The sequence below is a fragment of the Anolis carolinensis genome, chromosome 1, assembly GCF_035594765.1.
Source record: "Anolis carolinensis isolate JA03-04 chromosome 1, rAnoCar3.1.pri, whole genome shotgun sequence".
In the NCBI taxonomy this organism is placed as follows: Eukaryota; Metazoa; Chordata; class Lepidosauria; order Squamata; family Dactyloidae; genus Anolis; species Anolis carolinensis.
Genome location: NC_085841.1, coordinates 265,451,488 through 265,478,461, shown reverse-complemented (window position 1 = coordinate 265,478,461; position 26,974 = coordinate 265,451,488). Strand labels below are relative to the sequence as shown.

General features: G+C 37.7%; 1 protein-coding gene across 17 annotated transcripts in view; it reads right to left on the bottom strand.

The window, feature by feature from the left end:
- brsk2 (BR serine/threonine kinase 2) overlaps window positions 1-26,974 on the bottom strand; it is a 496,678-nt gene that overhangs the window by 424,760 nt on the left and 44,944 nt on the right. The window lies entirely within an intron of this gene.

Below are 26,974 nucleotides of genomic sequence, written 5' to 3'. Positions count from 1 at the left end.
ACAGATGAAATGTGTGTGCTAGACCCAATCCTGCCACCTCCCCCAAGGCTTACTTGATGTTAAGTTTAACAAGTTGCCACCATGCCACAGACCTCCCCCATACAACATCAGTTGGGGGGGGGGCACTTTCAATGTGAATTAGACACTGCAGTGTGTGAGACAAGGGAAGGATGGGCAGGGAGAATGGGTGCTGCTACCTAGAGGGGCCTCAAGGGTCTTCTGGAAAAGTCAGCCAGATCCAGGCATTTTTCTGCTCCTGTTGGGACACCAAGTGGTGTATCTAAGTCAATGAACACAGTACCAAATCTAACCCCACTATTTAGTTACCTAAGAAAATCTCACATGTATCACTAGCTGGGAGTAAGAGGATATTGGTGACGATAATAACTAAAATGATACTTATTTATGATACCCAGGTCCCTAAGACAGCCGTGTAGGTTTACTTACTCTGCATTCTGCACCTCTCCTTCACTATTATGGAACATGAAAGAAAAAATAAGGTAGTTCATTAATTTTGCCTAATATTCTACTTTAACTCCCATGTTTATGTTGTATGGAATACCAGAATTGTCCATTTGCAGTTGTTGTGGTGGTCATGGTTATTGTTGTTGTGTGTCATCATGTTGTTGTTGTTCTTTTTGGCCTCGTGGCAACTCCAATGTGATCCTATAATGTGGTTTTCTTGGAAACATTTGTTCTTTATGGTAGTTTGGTGGGAGAAGAGGCATTTAGTGTATTCAGATTGATCTCTTGAAGTAGTTCTCAAACTTTAATCCTTTGGGTGTTTTGGATTTCAACTTCAAGAAAATCTGTCCATTGGTCAGGAATTGAGGACCTGAAGTCCAAAACGCATGAAGGACCAGAGTTTGGGAACCACTGCTAGTAGCTCAACTGACTACAAACCCCAAGTTTCCATAGGAAGGAACTGTGGAATAATAGTGTTCTCATTGTGTAATGTTAATGGGCCCCAGACAAGTCTTGACCCATCAGCATTTTAAAATAGCCCTGAGTATTACTCTTAAAACTTAGAACTAGGAGCAATTCCTAACTTGAACAATTTCCACCCATTTTAACATCTTCAGATTTGGAAGAAAGACAATTCATCTTAAACAACATTATCATGGTGAACTGAATGGTAGCTTAGATCTGAATGGCAAATATATCTTCAGGTTTAAAAAGTTCACAGATACAGACTATCCAAATGACATATCAGTAGTTCCTCTCTGCCACCATCTTCAATGCATCATAGTGCAATTTCTCCTTAGGGAGTCTCTATGGTTAATCAATCCAAAACCTATTCATCCCGCAATTATTGTACTTCCTCCTTTGTCAAGGAAAGAGGAAAAAGAAGCAGACACCTGATGACCATTTTCCTTTACTGATCTTGAAAACCCCAGAGATTAGTGTGCTTTTGTTTCAACATAACCCAGGTGCTGAACATTTAATTTAAACATGCCATTATTTCAAGCTTCACACTTCTCTTAACACCGTGACTTGCCCTGTACCTGAACTGTCATAGACAGAACGCCACCAAATAGAGTACAACACAGTTTATTAAAGTAACAGAACACAAAAATGCCCATAGAAAACAAAGGACTAGGCAAACACTTGTCTTCAGTGTGAAAAGTAACAGAAACAGCTCCGTTTGAACTAAAACGGTTCGAAGGAATAAACCGGATTAAACAGGAGTTTAATCCGGATTAACTCAAAAGTGCTTACTTCAGCCTGGCAGTTTAAACAAACAAAAGTTGGTAAACAAAGGTCAAAATGAACATCAAAAGCTGGCAGCAGATTCCTCTCTGCTACCAAAAAGCTACAGATGAGTAACTCAGGCTGTTACTCCTCCGTGCAACGAGCGAAATCCGGGTCCAGGCACATCAATCAGGATCACGGCGGTCAGCAGGGTCCCAGTCCGGTCCGAGGTCGAAAGCCAAGTGCGGGCGTCTAAAGTTCCACGAGTTCCACCGATAGCCACAGAAGGGATAGTCCAAGGTCGTAGTCAGTCAGTCAGTCCAGCGTCAATCCAGAGTAGGTAATTAATGTCCGTCAAAAAGACGACGGAGGTCCAAGCTATCAAGATTAAACACAAGTTGCACAGAAAAACCCCACACAGTTCCTCCCGCCGTCTATGCCCAGTGTCCTTGGTAACTTACGTATCCAGCAACGAATCACACCCGTCTTCAGGAAGTTCCCCAACAAGAGCCCAAGCGTTCGTCCAGATTACCTTGCCCAACGCAATTAGCCATTGATCCTAAACCCCATTTTATCCCAGTTCATAACTCCTCATCGCTGTCAGCTGCTATCCTAATTCCAGGTGCCTCATCATCATCATCCTCATCAGAGCTAAAACACCTTTGACTACGCCCCACAGCATCCCCAGCTGCGGATCCCGCTCCATCCCTCCAGCCCGTCCATGGGTCTGATCCTGCAACCCGCCAATCGCCTCCCATGCTATCAGTGCCGGTGACACCCAAATCCTCCCTCACACGAGTCCACTCCATGTCATCCTCCTCTGAGCTAACCACCTCTTCCTCCATTCCCTCGGTAAAACCCTCAAATGAGTCTTCATCTGTTGGTTCTGCAAATAAGTCCCGGAGCCGTTTCCTTTCACGCTCCTCAAAAGAGTCTGACTCTCGAGGAGTCTTACGACCCCGTCTCCCAGTACCGGAGCCAGAAGGCTCAACCATAACATGAACTGAAAATTAAAGAAGGCTTGGTGGGAGAATTCAAGCACCTTTGCTTTCAAAACAGCTACAATATAATGTTATATATAGATAATCTCTCACTGGGCTGAAATGAAGCTGCTACGTGCAAAATCATTTCACTTTTTTACCCACCCACAATTCGTTAAAAATAGCCTCACCTCTGATGAAAACAATGTAAATGGTAAAGCTAGCTATGCTACTTTTCCTCTCTACAAAACATCTTTTCTTTTGTTCTCTTGCAACACACAATTTCCTATGTGACACATGTAAAGGTGACTCAGCCTTATCCCTGTGGCATATGCCATATTCGGCCACAATTATAGACCATTTTCACAATGGGTGGCTAAACTAGTTTTTACGTTTCCCTGCATTCTGAAATGTGAAATGGGTATTCTGGGTAAGCCAGAATGTAAATTTTATTTTAAAATGCTCCTTGCCTGCTTCAGTCCCTCTTGAACAGCACACACAAAAAATACCTTCTAGCATGGAGGCAGTGTCATGTACAAATGCTCACAATTCAAAACTTCATACAGTCAGAGGAACATTACATATGAGACAAGTGAATACTCTCCAAGGTTTTTTTTAAAGGGGGGAAACTGTTGTAGAGACCAGTTTGAATACAAGAATGCCCAGAACAAAGGAGAAGCCTGCTTGCTTAATGGAGAATCCTTTTTTTAATTTACTTATTTATGAACCCATTGATTTAAATAGAATTTGCAAAGGAGTCCATAACAAAGCAGAAAAATGCACAATGACATACAGGTAAAATGCAGAATAAGTGTTGCCAGAATAAAATACAAATTTTAAACCAAACTAAAAGCAGCACCTATATGTTGGCATTCGTTTTGTTGTTAACTGCCATGAAGTCAGCTTTAATTTATGGCAACTACATAAATAACAGACCTCTAAGTCTTCATTTTATCAAGCACCCTGCTCAGATCTTGCAAAATCAGGGGCATGGCTTCCTTGATAGAGTCTATCCATCTGAAATGTGAGTATTTAGAGATAAAAGGGCACCAATGACATTTCTACTTGAGAAAAGCTGCTTTACAATGCAAAAATTATATTCAAGCAGTTTCCATTGACCAGTGCAGCATCTTTGAGAGCCTTGGATTCAAATCCTTTTCCTAGGCCTATTGCTACAATGAAGTGCTAGCCAAAAAAAAAAAACCAAAAAAAAAAAAAACACCAGCAAGGGATTTAGATTATCAGTTATAGGCTGCCAAAACCATTTTGAAGCTATCTTAGATGGAGCAGAGTAATTTTTATAATCAAACTATATCAAACTCTTATTACTGCAATGTTGCTTACTTACTTAAGGGTCCATCTACATCAGTGGTTCTCAACCTGGGGTCCCCAGATGTTTTTGGCCTACAACTCCCAGAAATCCCAGCCAATTTACCAGCTGTTAGGATTTCTGGGAGTTGAAAGCCAAAAGCATCTGGGGACCCCAGGCTGAGAACCACTGATCTACATGAAACTCTTATTCTGAGTCTGGTCCGGAGTAGCAATACTTCAGGCTAGGTCCAATAGTGGCTAAACTGCCTATCTCCATCCCACAGAGGTAGGGTAGAGTTCAGACCATCCTGTAAGGGTAAAAATCATTTGGTCCTGCTGGACTGTTTCCTATATTGGTGGTCTGCTGTCAGGCTACCATTGGAGCTCTGGGGAGTTCCTCGCATCAAGAAATATACCCAGTGACAGCTACAAACTCTCTAGAGTTTCTTGGCCATCTATTGCAGTGACAGGGGAGCAATACAGCCCCAGTCTATTGAACTTCTGGTGGAACAGGGATACAGGCCAATAGCAGGAAAGCTCTAAACTTCTCTTACCCTGTAAGAATTCCAACTACATTGTTAGCTGATATTGTGGTTTCCTTTTCCCATAGTCAAAACCAAGACCCTTTGTGGATTATTAACTTTCCACATCATTATCCTCAAGCTGTAAAATGTTTACTTGTTCAACTTCTGGCCATGTGCACAAATGTGCACATGTTACAGGCACAAATGTTTTATCAGGAAAAAGATGGCAATTTTGTTATAAGCATACTCAAAGTAAGAACTGAGTTGAAAAGGCCAACTATACGTCAGAAGCAAGTGGCTTGTTTCCTTTTCCTTTTTAAAGAAAATGCAGGAGACAGACTCACATTTGAATATCTGAGTAAAGTGAAATCATTCATAGGCAGAAGAGTAAACATGGCTATCAAAGCAATTCTTGATCAAAAACAGGTGAAGTGAAGTATTTCTGCTTTTGTCATGCTAGTGACTAAAATACATTACTGAAGAAAACACCACAGCAAGTAAACCCCTGTCTATAAAACATAACTTTACCATAATATGCAATAACCTTTATCTAAATATGCCCATTATGCTAGCAACTGCATATAGCTAGGTTTAGCACAACACTGACATCCATTACAAGGTTTCTTACAAAAGGCTGCACTACCAGTCCTGCAAGAAGTTGTATCAAACCTGTGCACAATCGTAGACTGCATGTGAAAATGGTATAGCAATGTAGTTGTGGCAGCAGGAATTTTCACTCTGGTGTAGTGATTTGAGTTTTGCACCACAACTCTGGACAACAAGATTTGAATCTACACTCAGCCATAGAAATCCACTGGGTGATTTTGGGCAAATCACATTTGTTTAGCCTTGGAGGAAGGCTTCTCCCTTTGAAGAAATCTTTCCAAAAACCCTCTAGGTCAACTCCGAAGAAAGGGTATTTGGGGGGACAATTTAAAATACTTGGTATCAGCATATAAAGAAGTTTCTGATTAATTAATATACAATGACCAACTCAGTTCCATTCCTAGAAATTTATTCAGCCCTACAATTCAGATAACGTGACCTGCTGGTTGAGACTGCCAAAGCAAAGTTATTGAACTTTAGGAGGACAGCATACTCTATCCAACACCATATATTTTTAAAATATTCACATATGAAGTTAGCTATAGAATTGCTTGCTCTTTCTTCTTTTTCTCCATTACTTTAAACAAATAAATGCAGGTGTTTCACACAAGGAGAACTGTGCACTGAACCTGTGGTTGGGGATTACGCACACGTGCACGGCTTCAAGAGGGTCAGCAGGGTGCCATGATCTTAGATTACTCATTTGTACAGAAAACAGCAAAAGGCTAGTGGGTTTCCTTACTTTATATGAAACCTTAATATTAACTATGAAAGTAGCTTTAGCACCCTGCGAGGCAAATCATCTCAAAACTAAATTTCCATGCTAGCCAGAGTTCTCAGTTCCTGAGACTGATCTTATAATTGGGACCTTCAGTAAACTAAAGAAAATGATCAGCAATTTCATGGACCGGTCATGGCAAAACAGGGGAAATTTCACACTTTCTTTCTGGAAATGAACAGCAACTGAGAACATTTTCCCCTTCAAATCTACACATGTATATCATGCTCGTTTTTGTACTACTGATATTTCAAGCCAAAGCGGAATGCTTTGGGGCAGCATTTCTAAAAGATTGATGATGAATTCCATACATAGTTAAAATGTGTTCATAGGCAGGTGCATTCACCAGATAAAACATTCCCTCCTTATAAGACAGCATCTATGCATCATGAGATTCACAATTCCCTGCCTTATATACCATTAAGCAAATCTACATTAATATCTCACAGATTTATGACTAGCATCTTCATAGAAAAAAAGTGTGTGTATGTGTGTGTACATGTCTGTGTGTGTGCAAGTGATAAACTCAGTACATCTGCAGCCCCTGTGATTCCAACACTTTGTTATCCAGCATTATTTGTTCTTCCATGGCCTTACATTGGTAACCCAATACTGTTTCATTGTACTTAAAAATCACTGAGGACCATGAAGAAACATGAAAGTGAAATGCATTTACATATGTCATTATATGCCTACATTCTCTAGGCAGCATATAGAGAACAAATTTAAAAAAGAAAGAAAATGAACATAAATGTAAAAACAAGTTAAACAGCAACAAAATTAAATCAAAATTAAACTAACAAAGATACAATTTAAGATCTAAAAGTACTAAAGCAAGTTTTAAAATTGCAAAAATATTGAGCTCTCTGTAAAATATAAGTTTTGACAGCAGTTGTGTCCACGTATAAAGATCAAGACTCAGCAGAAACCAAGCCAAGATTTTCCCTGCAAAGCCTCCTTGGAAAATAAAAACAAGGCCTTTGCTTCTTTACATGAAGAAATTATGGTGCATACACCCAAAAATCTGAGTGCATGCAATGCTATTGCTGGGAGTATCTCTTCAGGAAAGTCTATGTTAAGCTATGACAAAACACAGCAAAATATCAAGCTACTTTGTAAAGGAGTTGTTCTAAATGAAATTTGTATCATTGTACAGAACAGTAAATAAAATGAATTGTTTTCCTCCAATGATGTTATCTACATAAATAACAGGTCTCCACAAGGTACAATTTCATATTATTCTCTGAAAGAAGTACAGAATAGTATATTTCAAGCAACTGTGTCCCCAGTTTGCACCATGATGCATTTCCTCTAATGGTCTAGGCTTTGAACGACTCCTGACCCATACAAAATAACTAAACCATGGCAGTGGGTGACTAGGTAGAATACAAAACAGGATTATGATTCCAAAGATTGTGTGCGAGAGAACCATCCATGCCTTTGGGAGCTTTTTCTGTGTACAACTGTTCAATTTGGACAACCTGGTAGCAAAATCGCAAACCCTTCTGCTGTTGTGAATTGTTGTTGACAAAGGCTACAGAAGTATACCTGACCACATATATTCACAGTTCTCAACAAGATATCATGTCATATAATTGTTTGAAGGAAACACAGAATTTGAGTTTTCAAGGAAAAGTGTCTCCAGTTTGCACTATGAAGAAGGCTAATTTCCTCAAATGGTCTAGTTCTCAGATCATAGTCCTGAGAAGTATGGTCAAATGAGCCAGCTCTCACAACCATATTGTGGAGAAATCATGCAACTGAAACAAAGGCTGCTTCTTGGACCAGACCAACATTATGGATAAAGCAATAATCACTTTGTAAACACAAAGAAATGTAGTTGAGATGGGATCAAAATACTGTATGTAGCACAGTATAAACTAAGCATTTCTAATCTGTAATGACAGTGGCATATATTTGCTGTATCTTCAATTATTTTGTACCTTTTTATCTGACACATACTTGGCAGACTACCTGGAGTTGAACTGAATGGGGTGTGGTACAGTAAAATGAAAGGCACTATTCTTAGTATGGGGAAAATCATATTCAAAATTTAGCCCAGTCTTAAATCACTTGATAAAGGAGGTGGAGTATCCCTTATAAGAAATACTTGGAAACAGAAGTATTTGGATTTTAACCTTTCTTTTGGGGGGAGGGTTTGGAATGCCCATTTTTGCATACATGTACATAATGACATATTTTAGAGATGAGGCCAAAGTCTAAACACTACATATACAGCTTATATATGTAGCCTGAAGGTAATTTTATGCATTATTTTGAAATAATTTGTGCATGAAACGAAGTTTGAGAACCATCAGAAAACACAGCAATTACCATAGCAGCAACTCATTTGGATAATTCTGGAGCATTTCAGATTTCCAAAGTAGCTCAATCTAAGTATTCACGGAACTATTAAACTAAGCCATGATGTATGGAGATCACTCAGAACCTTATGGGGAATGCCATTTGCAGTTGCTACAAGACTGCATGCAGCAATGTTTTACTAATGGCAGAATTATCGCAGAACTGATTCACTCAAGTAAATATATACCAGAGAAGAAAGAAAGACTGTCTGTCTATCTGTCTGTCTGAGTAAGAGGTTGGTCAAACAAATTCCATTCTCTTGCGATGAGATGGAAAAAGAATTCCATTTCTTTGTCATCTCAAGGACTCTCCATGATTAACCGTTTTTCCTTTTATTATTTTTCTATCTATCAAGATTGCTCAGAACTGCAGAAGCAACCCCAAAATTGCATTCTTTATCCCTGAGCTATCTTGGGAACTTAAGGCAATCAAGTCTATATACTGCCATGAAAATGAAGATGAATTGTGGAATCTTGTCTTGCTTCACCAGACTGCCAATCACCTTTCATCTTCAATAAGGTGTCTGGGGAATGGACAAAAAGAAGGAAGAAAAGCTTTATGCATCCATATATGGAGTTCATTTAAAGGAGACTAAAGAAAATTCACACTTTCTACAGACGAACGTGGCTATCAATGAAGGAAATATGCTGGTGTCACTGACTCTTTCTCAAACTGTCGTTTTATGAATGTGGTTGCGGAATCCTGGCCACTGAGAGCAAAATCTTCTTAGAGTGGCATAGGAACAGCTGCTGGAGTTCATGTCAGCAGGGCAGCAAATCCATTCTGGGATTTAGTCTAAACTTTAAAGGGGCTATCCAAGATGTTAAACCTATTTTGGGGATATGGTCCAGCACTTTGATAGCTTCTTTAAATTTTGAAAGATTGATGACCCTCATCAAAACAGATGCCATTAGCCACCACTAGAGTGACAGCTTCAAGTATGCCAATAATAATAGCACATTATAGGAAACTATTTAGATAGCCATCAGCAACCTCTTAAGATCTCATGTCTTCAGTGATCATCAAGTATCTTGACCAAAATAAAAAAAATTGTTACCTATGGGAGGATTTGTATCTGGATAGGAGTTTCTCAGATAATCTATTGCTGGACTTTACATGCCATGCAAAGCTGTTTCCAAAGTCTACCAACACAAGTACGCACCTGTCAGTAAAAACGAGGCATGTAATATATTTTGCCATGTGCATCTGTATCTCTGAGCAACAATCTAAGCCCCTATAGTAGTTAATCAGTTCTTCTTAACCACTGACCACATAGAAAAAAATGTACAAGTCTGACAAAGGGAGAGGGGAAGCTAGTATAAATCACCCTTGAATGTACATAATAAAATTAAAATAAAACTAGAACTGGATGGAATAAATAAGCTACCAGCTGAATTTTACAAAGAAACTTGGAATTCATATAATTATGATGATGTCAAGCGTCATCTCTCTTACTTTTAAAGAAAGTGAACTACATCTACTGTATCAGAGTGCCAGTTTCCTTCTTTTTTGTCAATTAGTATATGTGGAAATTAATTTTTTGTCATCTGCTTTCCTAATCTAATATATACACACACACACACACTGTATACATATATATGGGTAGGCCTATACTACTATAAGAATAAGGAAAGCAGTAATTGCTAGTTGCCGATGAGAATTTGTTAGTAGAGAACTGCATTTTAAAATATATGCCCTTTTGCAGGGGCTTATTTACCATTCTGTCTGAGTTATTACCAACCAGTCAATTACTATGAAAGCATTAGACTAGGAGAAGCAGAGGTGAATGATTGCTCATTAACTGCATAACTTAATTACCAGCTGTGATGCCCTTGATGACATATCTCTCCATGTTGTTCTTTGAGGTCAGTGGTGCCAGTGCTCCATTTGTTTTTATAATCATCTATACATGGATCCGCTTATTTCTGTTTCCCAGTGGCAACGAGGCACATAAGCTTGGAGATGAAGTGAGATCTACAAGGGAAGATCAGCCATCCTTCTGCTATTTGCAGGTAATCTACCATCAGAAAATGTCTGCATTAATGACACCGTGGCAATTCCATCACCGGCATGTCTAAGTGTAGCAGATCAGTCTTGATTTAATGCAACATAGAGACAAACCCCACACAGTAGAGCTTAAAATGGCTGTTACATAAAAGGCTTCACAGGACACTGATATCCTTGATTCCCATTGTGGTTTGGTCCCAGAAATCCCAGAACATACCAAAATCTGTGAGTGCTCAAGTGTAAACCTGTAAAAGAGGGGGTGGACGTTATGGGTTCAAACCCCCCCCCCCCATTTTTAGGTTTACTCATGAATTTTAAGTGGTTAACCAAATCCCCATGCTAAGTCTAGGAGAAGCAAAATTAGAGTTCCTCCAGAACTGCAAGCACTATCTCAACCAAATTTTGATAATTTATTCACACTATCATTACTTATCTTTCCACCAATTTACATTACAATAGCAACAATAGCTGACATAGTGGAAGTGACTACATTTTGACATCTCAGATGATTAGTCGACATTTTTTATATGAAAATGACATAATCCACTGAAACTGACAGAACTGGACTCACCAGGTTAAACTCTTGTGAAAAATTTAAGTTTAAATACAGTTTACAGTGTTTCTAAATATATAACAACTATAATAATTTGTGCTTGCTTTAAAAGTTAATATTATAATTTCTCCTAAACTATCAAGTAGATACCAGAGTAAAAGTATTTTATGTGGTTTCTAAAAATGTAATAATGTGTGTGAGTCATAGATTTTGATCTTTAGATATTCCAATTTAAAGTGAAAATCTTTCAAAATGCCGTATCTCTAATTCTAATCAACATTTTTTCATGAAATTTGAATACAATTATAGATTTTATTATGTAGTTTCATTTTTTACCCCATGTAATTATCTTTAATAATTCTTGAAATATTATTTTAAGAACACCTGAAAGTACTGACATCACTGCTTTCTTGCTCTTCCCACTTTCAGGGCTCTCTTTTATGTCCGCCTTCTTGCTCCTCCAACTAAGGTATAAAAAGAGGGCATGAAAGTGGCTGTGGGTCATTCCAAACACAGCTGTCTTACTGTGCAATTGTCTGCTAGCTTGAGTTGCTGTTCTGAGACGTAAAGCCCTGTTAGTTGCTTTTAGTGTTTCCTGTCATCCACCTGACTCCAGAAAATGCCTAAAAGTCTATCAAAGCAACAGAACATTTTTGAGTTAATGGCAAAAAAGCCAAATATTGCAGACCAAGAAGGCAGCAGGTTGAGAACCATTGCAGTAGTTGGTACTGATGAAGACCCTAGAACATGCAATTCCAGAATCACCCAGCCAGCATTACTTTTGGTCATGCTATCTGACGGAGTCTAGGAGCATTTGCCAAAAAAAAGAGAGAAATCCTGAGTGTTTAAGTGTTTAAACCAGGGGTGGTTAAGTGTTTAAACCAGGGCTGGGTATTTCTTGAGTGTGTGATGTTCAGGGCTACTTTCATTAAAAGCAGAAGTCAGACAAAATATTAGAGACAGATCAATACATTTAAGAAAGAAAATGGGTGATCATGCCTCAATTTCTTACCGCTTCTTGTACAACCTTACAGGCGAGGATCGATAGAAAGTAATGTACAACCCCAGCCATAAGCAATCCATGTGACTTCTATGATGTATCTGAAATATAGCCTTGTTTCTAGCTCTGAAGGGCTGCAACAAAACAAGCAAGCTATTCAAATGCATTGTTACTGCTTTTACATATTGCAAAGAGTTCTCTGTAACAGTATAATGGTTTGAAAATGAAAAGAGTTTTGTAGATTATAAGGAGTTGTTCGGGAAGGGGAAAAATAAATTTATTGCTAAAATAATGATAATGATATAGAATGAGTATTACGAGGAGGCAAGGGTGGGTATTTTTAGGCTATTTTGGTAGACTTAACCAGTGGAAAATTTGAGGTGACGTAAGAGAAAATTGAAGACTATCAGATGAATGATTCCACTACTATTAGAGCACTTGCATATCCCAATGTGAGTCCAGGTAATTCATTCTGAGAAAGCTCATATAATGGTTAGTTGTCTTACCTACAATATAAGAATATAAGAACTGATTCGCTATTCCATGATGCAGAAGAGCTATGTAACCTATATGTCAATGACTACTAAGGGGATGAAGAGGTAGAAAAGGCTGTGCTTGTTCAACTCAATGAAGATCAAGTTAATATGATGGCACTCTTTAAATATTTCAGAGAGAGGAGGAAGCCTGTTCTCTGCTGCCCCAGAAGGTAGGACCAGGTCTAAGAACTTGGAGAAACAGAAAGTTTTAACTGAACATTAATAGGAACTTCTTGACAGCAATGGAACTAATTATCTACCCTGTTTCCCTGAAAATAAGACATCCCCAAAAAATAAGACCTAGTAGAGGTTTTGCTGAATTGCTAAATATAAGGCCTCCCCCGAAAGTAAGACCTAGCAAAGCTTTTGTTTGGAAGCATGCCTGGCGCCCGCCAAACAAAACACAATAGCATGCAGGATTGGTAAATGTACATACCAGTTGTACATGAAAATAATGGTAGTAACAAGAAATTCTTGACAGGAGTCACAGTTTGTCAGGTTTAGTTATGTTGGTTTGTGATGACAACTACCATACAGTATAGAATAAATGTTCATTTTTTTGTTCAACAATAAATGTGAATTCTTCTTCATGGAAAAATAAGACATCCCCTGAAAATAAGACCTAGCACATCTTTGGGAGCAAAAATTAATATAAGACACTGTCTTATTTTCGGGGAAACATGGTAGAGAGTTCTCCTTCTTGGAACATCTGCAGGAAGTGGATGGACAGCTACCTGCAGGGATGTTTCAGCTAGAGATCTTGCTCTGAGCAGAGGGTTGGGGTTAACAGCTCCTGCATCTTTATGATTCTGTGATTCTATAAGATTACATTAATGTAAATCTCACTGATTTCCATCTAATTGTATTCTAAGCATTCCCGTTAGGAGGAAGTTGTTAAAAGCCTAGAACATGTATATATATCGTATATACTCGAAGATAAGCCAAGTTTTTTTATCTCTTTTTGGCGGCTGAAAAAGCCTCCCCCGGCTTATAATCAGGTCAAAGTCAAGCCAGCAGTGGAGCCTGGAGGCCACAGTTTGTTTTCTTTTCCAAAACCTCACTTCTCCTCCCAGGCTGGAGTTAACTTATTTTTTAAGACTGAGAGGGACAAGGTGGGAATATTTTTAAAAGCGAAAGGAGAGTGAGTGACAGAACCTCTTGCAAGCCAGGAAGAAGAAAAAGATTGCATGGTGGAAGGGGAAGAAAAAGGGAGACTCTTGCAAATTTGCAGGATTTATTATTATTACTATTATTGCAAGAACGTTTGAGTCAAAAGAGAAGGAAAGGAGAGCAACAGAAGGTGTGAATTTCTTTTTATTCTTAAGGAAACAAAAATGGAGTGGATTTTTTGGGAGAGGGAGGGAAGTTTTAAAAAGCCTTTTCTGGGTACTTTTAGAGTTTGAAAGAGAGAGAAATAAAAGAGGTGGGAAAGGGGAGGAGAAAAGAGGCCAAAGTTGTTTTTAGGAGGGCTTTGCTTGCATTTAATAATCATAATAATAATAATAATAATAATAATAATAATAATAATAATAATCTTTATTTATACCCCGCCACCATCTCCCCGTGGGGACTCGGGGCGGCTTACATGGGGCAGAGGCCCAAACAACACAAGGACAAAATATAAACAACATAATACAATCACAATATATAACAGATAAAACAGTAATGCAATATATCAATTAAAACAACAATACAGGACAAAAAATTACATTAAAAACACATTAAAGGCAAGACCGTAATAAATACAGGATAGATTATTAAAAACCCTCTGGTTTCTTCCTTGGGCAAATGCATGCCCCAAAGCTTGTAAATAATATATAGATTTCCCCCTACAAATACATTAATTTTATATATGAATTTCCCCTCATATGTTTGCAAGTCTCTGCAAGTCCTATAAAGATATAATTCTCTCTATATAGAGCAATGTCTAGATAGATAGATATTAATATAGATATAGGCCTTTTAAATATGCACACACACACACACACACACACACACAGATGTCTAGATAGATGTAAACATAGATAAATGGGACTTGCAAATAATGTAGGAGGGAATATAGAGAAAGGATTTGCAAACTTTTCAGGGGGGAAATGCAAATGTGAAATTAGTACTGTATATATAATTATAAAGCTATATCTAGCCCTGCATTGTTTATATAGGCACTGAATGTTTGCCTGTTACTATGTTGGAAGCTAGCCTGAATCCCCATGGGGAGATAGATAGAGCAGGATACAAAGGAAGTTGTTGTTATTATTGTAAATGATGATAATGATGATGATTATTATAAAGTTATTGCTGATACCATATTGTTTTTGTTGACCCTACTTATGCACTTACAGAGTTAGCTTACTGTTTTTCTTTGAAATACGGTAAATATTCAAAAAACATTTACCCCACTTATGCCTCAGTTAATGTAATTTTATTGGTATCTATTTTTATTTTGAAATTTACCAGTAGCTGCTGCATTTCCCACCCATGGCTTATACTCGAGTCAATAAGTTTTCCCAGTTTTTGTGGTAAAATTAGGTGCCTCAGCTTATATTCGGGTCGGCTTATGCTCGAGTATATACGGTAATACAATTTAGAAACTGGTGATTATTTTTATAACAATGAATTTCAAAATAATACCTGGACTTCATGAAAATATAGCATCAAAATATACAAATCACATTCACAAACATGTAAAAAGAATCTATGCCACAGTTCAGAAGACAATCCCAAATAAGATAATGCCACTTATTATCCCAAATAAGATAATGCCAAACTATTGTTAAGGGTACAAGGAAATGATATTGTTTAAGGATTAAGCATCCAGCTGACAATAATAAATGAACATATGAAAATGCCTACTGCATGCACAACTTTCACCAAGCAAATTAAAGCTATTGACAGCATTCTTTTGGAACAAAAGCTGTCACAGATTCTGAAAAGTCCCACTTGTGATTTGATTTCCAAGGAGTATTGATCCTTTCTAAACAGTGGGATTCCCTGTATGCTTTGGTTAATTACTTTTGAAACATGCCCACAAATACATGAGTGGAAAGAAAGATGCATTTGTTACTAAAGAAAATGTTGTAGGACTTCTTCTTATCAAACTGACATCACCACCGTTATATTGCCATTAATCGCTGTCAAGGTCTACGGAGCATGAAAAGTGACACATGTCAAAGAAAGCATGTAGTGATATTAAAAATACACTTGCATCAACCTCCTAGAAGTTGGGCAAACAGAAGAAGAAAAAGATGCAACCTAATATTAAAAGTTATACATGAATTAAGAGTAATCTATAAAAAAGCTGTAATAAATAAAATGCAGACATCACTTTCAGAATAATAATAATAATAATAATAATAATAATAATAATAATAATAATAATAATAATTTATATTCTGCCCTATCTCCCCAAGGGGATTCAGGGCAGTTCACAGTACACATACATGGCAAACGTTCAATGCCGTTTGGAGACAGAACAAAATAAGACAAACAGAAAGAGTCCAGTTTTTGGTGCCTTGGAGGCTGAGGTTTAATCAGATTTAGTCACAGGAGGGATAGAAGTTGAAACCCCTGTTTCAGAGTATCTCTCAGAATAACCTTTCTCATATTAATTACACCACAAAGAGGTGGGAAACAACAAAGTCACCACCAAATATTTGCGAAGTTTAGACCATTTACAAGCTTTCCTAAAATGTATTTAAGTTATACTTCAAATCATTATTTTATTTTGTAGTCTATTTATTACATTTTTATAATGTTCTTACCCTGTTTTCCCGAAAATAAGACATCCCCCGAAAATAAGACCTAGTAGAGGTTTTGCTGAATTGCTAAATATAAGGCCTCCCCCGAAAGTAAGACCTAGCAAAGTTTTTGTTTGGAAGCATGCCCGCCGAACAGAACACCAGAGCATGCAGGATCGGTAAATGTACGTACCATAGAGTGTTGTACATGGAAATAAATGGTAGTAACAAGAAATTCTTGATAGGATTCACAGTTTGCCTGGTTATGCTGGTTTGTGATGACAACTACTGTACAGTATATAATAAATGTTCATTTTTTGTTTGCCAATAAATGTGAATTCTTCTTCATGGAAAAATAAGACATCCCTTGAAATTAAGACCTAGCACACCTTTGGGAGCAAAAATTAATTTAAGACACTGTCTTATTTTCAGGGAAACACAGTATTAAAGAGTAATGATCTTATAGTACCTCTGTATACATCACAGGTTAAAGAACAGACAGCACAGTTTCAGCTAGCTTGTCCCAAAGATCTCAGAATCAGCATGCAGGCAAACACGCCATTGCTTCCTTCTCACTTCAGATCAATGTCACCAGCAGGTATCCAGGGACAAGAAGGGCAACCAAGCTAGTGACAGTGTTCAAACTACTCCACTGACTAGCGTGCAGTACTGTAGGTGCTGTACTTCAGTGGATATGATATGTTTTCCCCAAAGGATATACAGAGTGTTTCATATAAAGTAAATCATCATGAAAACAATGGCCCAGGGTTGCTTTCATCTCACCCTGTCCATTCCCATGAAAAGCGCCTATTGAGACAGGTCAGCAGGTCAGGTTTGCTTAAAGGTAAACTGGAATATGTTCAGAGCTACCAGATTTTTCTGCCTGTGTCAAGTCTTCCTGCAGCATCTTTGTCTATTTCTTCAGGCAGTGAGATGTTAATTTACATCATTACTTTAATTGTTGTCATTTGCATCCTACAAAAGCACCATAATTAACCCCCTTTCTTTCTCTCTCCACAATTATCAATTACATATTAAACCAAGTTACTTGTTATTAAAGGCCAGTTACTTATTTTAAAAAGTCTGTCTTGCAATTATACCAATCAAGGAAAGAGAATGAAAAGAAAATGGGGGCCATTAAACTGTTATTCCAAACATTGCAGAACGAACCACACAAAAAAGGATAAAAGGGCTCACCCCATGTTATAAGCAAATGTAAGTAACTGACTTCTTAGGCCATTTTTTAAATGAAAAGCTACCACAAAGGAAAGGAATTTAGAGGAGAAATATGAAAAGGCAAGATCCTTAACATTTCATTGATCTCAGAGTTTGACTCCCCATACCATCATGAATATACTCATCTTCTGTGATTTCAGCTGCTAAGCAGGAGTCGTTTTTGCTGTTGTATGTCTTCAAGTCATTTCTGATTAATGGCAATCCTAAGGTGAACTTATCACAGGATTTTGTTGGCAATATTGGTTCAGAGAAGGGCTTGCCTTTGCCTCCCCCTCTGAGGCTGAGAGAGTATGACTTGCCCAAGTCACTCAGATGGTTTCCATGGTCGAGCAGGAATTCAGACTCTAGTCTCCAGAGCCATAGTCCAACACTACACCACACAGGATAAGCTCCAATTAATACTTGGATGAGGAGACTGACAAAGGATACAAGGGACCTTGGGTAAGCCAAAGAGAGAAGCCAGTCTAAAACTCCAGGGAAAGATATTTAGGGGCATGATAATACAGCAAAATAAAACAAAATATAAAGCCCACAAAAAGATGCCTTCATTAGCCAACCAAAATGAATAAAATACACCATGACAGCTTTCAAATTTCTATTGGCTTTCTCATCAGACAAAAGAAGTTAAAATATCATAGAGGAGAAAGGAAAAATGAAAAAGTGTGACCGTGCTGGAGTCACAGGCTTACAGCTCATATCAGAGAATAGAGAAGTGGTTCTCAACCTGGGGTCTCCAGATATTTTGGCCTTCAACTCCCAGAAATCCAAACAGCTGTTAAACTGGCTGGGCGTTGTAGGCCAAAAACATCTGGGGACCCCAGGTTGAGAACCACTGGAATAGAGGAATCTACATATACCCACATAATCCAGGGAAAACTACTCAAAAGCTGCCTTTATACAGCCCAGGAGTGTCCTAGCAGCTCCCTTGCAGAGGCTTACTGGAATGTCATTCCCTGGTCGCACGTTTGTGCATCTTACTGTGACTTCACCAGAAGTGACATTACCAGAAAAGTTCTGCAGTGGAGCTGCCTGTGGCTGGTGACATTGCAGTGAGTCTGTTGGATATGTTGAGAGTGGATGTGGCCAAATGTAACCACTTACACCTTGAAATCACTCTGGAATTTCCTGAAAGCTATGGAGTAATTCCTGCTTTCCCCTTTAGCTGGATGTAGTTAAGTGTAGCACCTCTTATGTGAATTTAACTTCCATTATGTGGACCTCCCACAGCAGTTGTAAAGGAAGACCACTGTATTTGGCATGCATAGAGAAAGCCTTGTCTCTGTTGTTGCTGTTGATTACAGGGACTTCAATGGGGGCTGATGCCATATAGGGGCCAAGACTTTGCCACGTGAGGACAGTTAAAATTCAAACTCAAAATAACAACAACAACCAAATTAAAACTCTATCCTATTACCCTAATAGTCTACCCTAGTATTACTTCTAAAAGAAAGCCTAAAATGACAAACAGTCTGTAGAGTGTGAAGAAAGGAATTTACAACCACACGGCAACCACCTTCTGTCAGTATGGTTTGCCAGAAATTAGTTTTGTTTTTGTGCAAATAAGAATATTATATATTTTTTCATTACAGTGATCTGTGATCCAAATAGTGAGGAAAGAGACTCACGTTGCCACTGACCACTGGTCTGACGTGATTTTCCCCCTTCTTCTCATGATATCAAAAGCATGTTTGTGATGGAAAAACTATTTTGGAGTGTTGAAGGGAGGATGTACTAGAAGGCAAGATTTGAAGCAGAGAAAGGTATAGAAAAGGTTGATTTTCCTTGTCTTTATCTACTACTTCTCCATTTTCACAGTTCTGTCCTCCAATTATCTTTTATCTTTAAAAGTAAACAGGGCTTTGAAATGTGCATTTACAGTATGGTGCAGTTCCCTACAAACATTGCAAGTTGACAGAGACAAACTGGAATATATTTTGCAATTCACAAGCAGGAGGAATAATTACACTGGTTGCAATACTGCAGCTGAGAGGCTGAACAGAATTGAGCAGACTAGCTTTTAGAGAGTTTCATACGCTCACTGAAGACATAGTCAGGATACAATTGTGAACTTAAGTTCTGTTTCAATTATAATTCTAGCCCAGGATAGATATAGGAAGAAGTTGCTCAATTTCAGAGCTTGCAAATGTTACACTTTTGAACTACAAATCCAGAATTACTAACATCCTGAATCATAAACCAGAATAGTACCTCTCCAAACTCTGATCCATTTTGACTCCCAGCCAAGTTAGCCCATGCTGACCCAAGCTTACAGCTACACACACTTCAATATGAGCAAGCTTTTGACATGTCAATATAAAGCATTATATTTTAGCCTTTTTAAAGACAGTGCTGCTCTTTGCAAGGGAGCTCAAATGATTATCACCATCCGTCATGAGTATCATTTAAGGCTGAAGTTACAAAAAATATATACATATAGGGAAAAAGTTTATGAATCACTTCTGACTCACGAAATGTATTTTATGTGTCACAAAAAAATACAAAAAGGAAGGAAATCCTTGAGGTGTGTTCAATCTGCCCCCCTAAATTCACTTTTCCTCTCAGATATAAATCAGTTTTGATCTTTTAAAAATTATTAGGAAAGAATCAAATGACTCATCTAAACTCATGTATATTTGGAGATGTGTGTGGGAAGCTGTTGTAGTTTTATCTGAAAAACTTTGGGGTGCTTTATGGCTCATAGTGTCTTGTTGACTCTCAAATCAATTATGCAAGTTTTAATGCTAATGCTCTGCCTATTAGGAAGCTACTAGATTCTTAGCTATTAACTCCCATCTCCCATATGGCATGAGGTTCTGGCTTCAGGCTTTTTGTTTCAAATATACCCCTTTCTTATTCCCTCCCTGCTCTCTGTCTGTCAACCTTCCTATAGAATAGAACAACTGTGACGTGCCTCTCAAAACAGACAGCTCTACCATTCTCCTTGCACCCATCTGGTCAATCTTTGGTCTTTCAGCTGTTGGCAACATATGCACCCTATTATTTTGACAAGTGGAGCCCCAAACAACAAGCAGAGCAGGCTGCAGTGAATCACAGTTTTCTTTCCTTCCTTAAATCAATAAAATAACACCAGCATCCAATGCAGTGTGTGCAAGGTTCACACAGAAAAGAGGAGCTTATAGAAAAAATATTTTCCATCGGTCCCCTACCTAAGCAATGTAGCAAAGGTACCATACTTCAAATGGAATTAAGCCCCAGAAACTTGACAGTGTATCAGAAGAATTGTCATAATAATAATAATAATAATAATAATAATAATAATAATAATAATAATAATAATAATAATCAACAACAACAACAACAACATTTGGGAATTGTTCGACTTGCGATTTTGTGATACGAAATCCAGCATATACATTTTGTTTGCTGTGTCATACTGTGTTTTTGTATCAGTAAAATAATAATAATAATAATAATAATAATAATAATAATAATAATAATAATAACGAAAAACAACAGGAAAGACTCAGCCGCTATCAGGACCTCAAGACTGAACTTCAAAGACTCTGGCAGAAACCAGTGCAGGTGGTCCCGGTGGTGATGTGCACACTGGGTGCTGTGCCAAAAGATCTCAGCCGGCATTTGGAAACAATAGACATTGACAAAATTACAATCTGCCAACTGCAAAAGGCCACCCTACTGGGATCTGCGCGCATCATCCGAAAATACATCACACAGTCCTAGACACTTGGGAAGTGTTCGACTTGTGATTTTGTGAAACGAAATCCAGCATATCTATCTTGTTTGCTATGCCATATTAAAATAATAATAATAATTTATTACCAGCCTCTCCTTTTGGCTCAAGGCAGGGCAAAGTATCTTTAAATTTTCATAGTAAAACATACGGTAGAGTCTCACTTATCCAAGCTAAACAGTCCGGCAGAAGCTTGGATAAGCGAATATCTTGGATAATAAGGAAGACTAAGGAAAAACCTATTAAACATCAAATTAGGTTATGATTTTACAAATTAAGCACCAAAACATCATGTTATACAACAAAATTGACAGAAAAAGTAGTTCAATACGCAGTAATGTTATGTTGTAATTACTGTATTTATGAATTTAGCACCAAAATATCATGATATATTGAAAACATTGACTACAAAAATGGCTTGGATAATCCAGAAGCTTGGATAAGTGAGGCTTGGATAAGTGAGACTCTACTGTAGTTGAAATGCATTCTCCTAGCCATTCCAATTAGTAGTAATTTTTTACCTCATCCTCCCTGAAAGTATCTATCCAATTGTTGTTTAGAGACATTCAGATTTTCGGTCATAACTGCATCTTGTGAATGTAGTAAATCCCAGAGTGTAACTTCATACTATGCGAAGTACTTCCTTTTATCAGTCTTGTATCTCCTACCATTCAGCTTCAGTGAAGTTTTCACTGAATTTTTATACTCTGCTGCCCAAGCTCAGTGGAGACTGATATTCAATAGAAAGCTTTATTAGGACATCTGGAATCTGTATATAATAAATGTGTACTTGAGGTTGCAAAGCCCCCATTCTTTCTGCACTGCTCTACATGTACAGGAGGGTCTACATTCTCCACATTCCATCAACTTGTGTTGCAGAAGAGGAGGGCTTTCTCCATCTGCAGAGACTCCCCATACAGTCTTAAATGCTGATTTTCTGTTTTCCAAACTCATGTGTACATTGTCTATGGATAGAAGAAATTCTCCTTTTGAAAAGGTCACCCTTCACATATAGAAGTCACTGTAACCAAAGGAAAAAGTGTGTCAGGCATTGTCAGCAACTGGGGAAAGGAGAAGGAGGGAAAGATCAGGTTGTATTTTTCCACAGATGAGTCCAGACTTAGGTTGCATCTACAATTTCTCAAATAATCTGAAGTACTGTACTCCCGAGCTGCCCATGGGGGCATCTCAAGAGACATTTTGGGATCCAGACAACAGGCCAAGTTAAGAGCCAATTAAGAGTCACCACTGCCATTTCACAAGCCACAAGCAGCTTCCTCACAGACTTGCTGGCAACATCAGTTTTGATGAAGTTACAACAGGTCGCCCAACCATTGACCAGCAGAAGCAAACTCACCAGCAAGTCTCTGTGAGGGAGCTGCTTTTGGCCGGCAACACAGCAGTGGGTTTCTAGACATTGAACTGGACCATACCCAAACTGATCCAGCTGTCCACACCGTGAAAACACCAAGCTCACTCCAGAGCTTCCTACACGCCCTGGATCAAATTCTATTTCCCTTTGTTCTGAATTAGCAGTTGAAGCACAACTTCTGCTGCAAATCTAGCTGTGCATCATGTGGACTCTCCATAGTAGTTGCAAGATGAGTCCTGTTTATTTAGCACATGTAAGATTAAAGTTTCCTTTGGTGTAATTAACAAAATGAATACAGAATAACCTGGGAAATGTATTTCAGAGGAAGGAACTGCCAAAACAACCTGAGTATTCCTTGTCTAAAAAAACTGTATGAAATTCATGGGGTTACATGACTTAAAAGCATATAGAACAATGGATGCAAAACAGCAGGGTTTTTTTTTTGGGGGGGGGGGGGGAGTCAAAGTTTGCTGATTGGTCCTGAACTTGAAAAAATGTTTGGAATATTAGTCTAACTTTGAATGTCGATTTTGCTCAAAATCAGTTGAATTCTAGACCAAAAACCAGACAAATCCAGTTTGGGTCCCAAATCTTCTGTAATCTTTTACTGGTCCCCTTTGATAACATACCATCTAATGGGACCTCAAAAAATATGACAGATTCTCTGATAGAAAATGTTGATTTTTATTAGCATACGTTAGGTAAGGGTAGGTAAAAGTTTCCCCTGGCATTAAGTCTAGTCGTGTATGACTCTGGGGGTTGGTGCTCATCTCCATTTCTAAGCTGAAGGAAGAGCCAGTGTTGTCCGTAGACACCTCCAAGGTCATGTGTCCAGCATGACTGCATGGAGTGCCATACACTGCTGGACTGCAATTCCCAAAAGTTTCACCCATCAAATCCAATGGAAATGAATGCTGGGATTTGCCATTCAAAGTCATCTGGAGGGTTAGAGATCCAACACCTAGTTTAAATTACAGTATATATAAAAACTGTTTTTACATACATAATATTTATGTTGTTGGGTCTTTAAAGATATTTCTGTATATGTTGTTTTTTTTTTTGTGCCAGGAGGGACTTGAGAAACTGCAAGTCATTTCTGGTGTGAGAGAATTGGCTGTCTGCAAAGACTGCCCAGGGGACAACTGGTTGTTTGATGTTTATTCCATCCTTGTGGGAGGCTTCTCTCATGTCCCTGCATGGAGCTGGAACTAATAAAGGAAGCTCATCCACCTGGCAACCTTCAGGTCAGCAACCCAACTTTCAAGTCATTACTCCTGCCAGCACAAGGGTTTAACCCACTGAGCCACTGGGAGCTCCTAATTCTGTATAGTTTGAATATTCCTTATACAAATGCTTAGGGCTAGAAGTGTTTGGGAGATGGGACTAAAGTCTAAACATGAGATACATGTATGTTTCATATACAGCATATATACATAGCCTGAAGGTAATTTTATACACAGTATTTTTAAAAATGTTATGCATGAAATAAAGTTTATGTACTCTAAGCCATCACAAAGAAAAAGTGTCCCTATTTTTAGCCACTCATGTGGATGATTTTGATTTGGGAGCATTTTTTGATTTCCAGATGAGAGATACTCAGCTTTTGTAAAAATAAAAAAAAATAAAAATTGGGCTGCAAGAAGGCTTAAGGAAAAGTAACTGTAACTTCACTTTTGACTAAAAGAATCACTGAACTGCCTCACCAATTCTTGGGAATAAAATCTTTAGGGGGCTTTTATGATCTTGCCCTTAACACATGTGCATTTGGACCCCATAAAAGCATTTAACATGTCCTTCTTTGGCACAATGAAAGGATTTTTAGTTCACAGAGGCGTTTATATGCAGACATATGTTTTATGCCCATTTATATACAGCATATCTCTCTCTATAAAATTTTGTCATAAGGTATTTTATCTATGTCACTTTTTGATTATCCATACATTCCCTAGGATTTTTGTTGTTGTTTAAACTCAGTGTACTGTAAATCCAAAAAAGGGAGTCTTCCATCTCTTTATAGATAAACCAGCATCTAACTCTTTTCTTATCTGCACAGCACAGCAGCTTTTCCCAGCACCCTCTATCCATTCAATCAAAAAATGTATTTTCGATCTACATAAAGTCAAGCCTCACCCAAATTCTTTTCTTTTTTCAAATGTCACCATCTTTCTAGAAGATTATGTACTCAGTGGACCTTTTACACACAAACACACTTCTGTATTTCCTAGAAAAACACTTTTTTCTGAATGTTGTATCTGGTAGTGAATTATATTTACACACACACACACACATGATTTCTTAACACAGACACTTTCATAGCTTTGCTCAAACTGTTATACATTTCCTACAGTGAAAGCATTTTCACAAAGGAAAAGTATCCTTCTGTAGTCAAAGGGCTAAAACTCCACTTCATGAAAAGGACATCTCATTAAGTGTCTCAAAGATCAAGGAAAAGAGGAAAATGTTGTCAAAATTGTAAAGAAGGAGATGTTGGCAAAAATTGGGGCACGTATTACAAAGGAATGAAGGCACTGATTGTATTTGTAAAAGCATGCTTGGTGTATTCACTGTATATGCAGCAAAAAAAAAAAAAACCAAAAAAAAAACCCCAGCCCTTATTGTTTCCTACACATCCAGAATCAGCCACTCTGTTTTGTGCCATTAGCTAATACCTAAATAGAATTATTGGGAAAGTGGTGAATCAAGATTTATGTATGTTCCATTGATTCTACTGGGGATAAAGAATTGGATTTAGGCCTAAATTGCAGCAATATTTAAAGCATATCAAGACACTGTTGTACTGTATGCTAGGCGAGAACTGGGCAGTAGTCTTGTACACACACACACACACACACACACACACACACACACACACACACACACACACACATATATATATATATATATATATATATATATATATATATATATATATATCTCTGAAATTAAGTCCCACTGAAGTCAATGGATCTTATTTCTGCATAAACACACGGTTGATTGCCTCAAAAAGGTCATAAACCTCATCGTTAAGGTTTCCTTAAGGAAAGAGCCAGTGCAGAACACATCAGGTTTTTTGAAATACAAAGGGGACATTGATAGGGAATACTCAAGTCTATGGAAGGAAAGATTCAAGATACATTTATTCCTTCTCTCTCTTTACTGTCTAACCTCTGCGTTTACAATAACTGAGGGTAATTTACTATTTGTGTGTATATATATATATATATATATACACACACACACACACACACACACACACACACACACACATATATATATACACACATACTATATAATATTTTAGAATTTCATAATGACGTAAACTACTACATCATATTCCAGCCTTCAATTCACAGAATGGTTTTGAGATTCTTCTAGAGAGGGAGGAGGAAATATTCACTGATACTTGTCCTTCATTCTGTAGCTCTATGGGCTATGCCCCATTGTATTGTAGGGGTGGTGGATGTTCCCCAAACCCTGAGAAATATTTCTAAGGGACCATAGGGCATTTTCTTTGATAGGGCATTTTACAGAAAACTGCTAAAGGAAAGAAAAGTCAGCAAAGAATTCAACTAGAGAACCTGGAGAAGCTTACATGTTTTCCTTCACATTATTACTCCATGTGGATTTATTCAGAAAAATTAGAAAAATCACTTCCTCCCATTCTGTTTCCTTCAACTATATTCTGCACATGGGAACTCTGGATACAAGCATTTAAGTACAAGTTACTTAAATCCATTTGTCAGCACTCTGAAAATTAATTTTCAAAATAATTAATTGCTTTTGGAATTTCAAGGCCTAATTCTTTTTAATTAGCTACCATTACAGTTCAAGGTTTTAGAAAGAAACTCTTTACTTTTAGATTTCTATTTAATGGCAAATTCTTTATTTTCCCATTGAAGATAATTGCATGTTGCTTTTAAAAATGCATCTGAATGGTACAGGTTGTTGACTTCTGTTAAGAGCCCAAGACAACATTGACAGTGAATGTATACATAACAGGATATAATTTCAAACAACCTACTCCTAGAATTAAGACAGTACGGCCCCTGTGCCCACATTTAATCTACTCGCAACTAACAAAACATGAGCTCTTTAGGAATTTTGTAGCTCCTACAAATGATTCTATGATACGCATCTCTATGGTAACTTCTAATGGTAGATGTTCATTTGAATAGGGTTTACAATTAATCACAGTTTCACGTTTCCATCATAAATTCAGGAACATATCCCTCATGAATACAGGGATCATACACATATATTGTTCTTAGGCAACCATGTGTATGTTTCCCAGAAAGAATGCCTAAGAACAATACAAATATTTTAAGGCTTAAAATCACATTTAATACTGTTTATAAAATATAGATTTGATCTCTCTCAAAACAATCAGTTGCTCAACTGATTGGTACTGAGTAAAATGTAGAGGAGGAATTTTTATACAGTCCTTTGTGTTTGCTCAAAAGTCAATCACTGAACATTAAAGAAAAACTTGCCAGCCATCATTTCCATTACAGAAATGTAAATCTCTTCACATGTATACTGTACTAATAGGAAACAGTGAAAAACAGT